The 949-nt window shown below is 42.5% G+C and overlaps 1 pseudogene; it reads left to right on the top strand.

Annotated features, from left to right (window-relative positions):
- Window positions 1-557: 557 nt before the first annotated feature.
- Window positions 558-676, top strand: LOC130240198 (5S ribosomal RNA; annotated as a pseudogene).
- The last annotated feature ends 273 nt before the right edge of the window (window positions 677-949 follow it).

Genomic DNA, 949 nt, shown 5'->3' with positions numbered 1-949 from the left:
TTAATGGAATTGTAGTAGGATGGATTGATGCAGCAAAAGTATTGTGGATGGATAGATAGATGGATGGAAGAACTATGATAGGATGATGGAGGTAACAATAGAATGGATGGATGGATGGGTGGAAGGATGGATGGAACTATTTAATAATTGGCGGATTGAAAGATGGATGATATATGGATGACGGATGGATCATGGATAGATAGAACTGTAGTAGGATGGATTGATGCAACAAAATTATTAGATGAATGGATAGACGGAAGAACTATAGAAGGATGATGGAAGTAACCGTAGAATGATGGATGGATGGATGGATGAATGGATGAACAAAGTGACAAATGAATGGATAGATGGAAGTATAGAATGGTAGGTGATTATGAAGATGGTTGATGGATTGATGCAACAAAAGTATTATGGATAGAAGGAAGAACTATAGAAAGATGATGGAGGTAAAAGTAGAATGATGGATAGATGAGTGGATAGATGGATGGATCGGTGGATGTAAACAAACCCGTAAGTTAATGTATACATGGATAAATAAAAAAAAAACTACAGAATGGGCTTACTGCCATATCACCCTGGGTATACCTGATCTCGTCTGAACTCAGGAGTAAAGCAAGGTTAGGCCTGGTTAGTACTTGGATGGGAGACTGCCTGGGAATACCAGGTGCTGTAAGCTTATTGAATGGCGATGCAGTGGCGCAGTAGGTAGTGCTGTCGACTCACACCAAGAAGGTCACTGGTTCGGGCCTCGGCTGGGTTAGTTGGAGTTTCTGTGTGGAGTTTGCATGTTCTCTCTGCGTTCGTGTGAGTTTCATTCCGGGTGCTCCGGTTTCCCCCACAGTCCAAAGACATGTGGTACAGGTGACTTGGGTAGGCTAAATTGTCCGAGTGTATGAGTGTGAGTATATGGATGTTTCCCATAGATGGGTTTCAGCTGGAAGGGCATCCG

This window comes from Danio aesculapii, chromosome 13, assembly GCF_903798145.1.
Source record: "Danio aesculapii chromosome 13, fDanAes4.1, whole genome shotgun sequence".
NCBI classification, from domain to species: domain Eukaryota; kingdom Metazoa; phylum Chordata; class Actinopteri; order Cypriniformes; family Danionidae; genus Danio; species Danio aesculapii.
The sequence above is the reverse complement of the archived record's forward strand: the minus strand, read 5'-3'. Positions and strand labels throughout refer to the sequence as shown.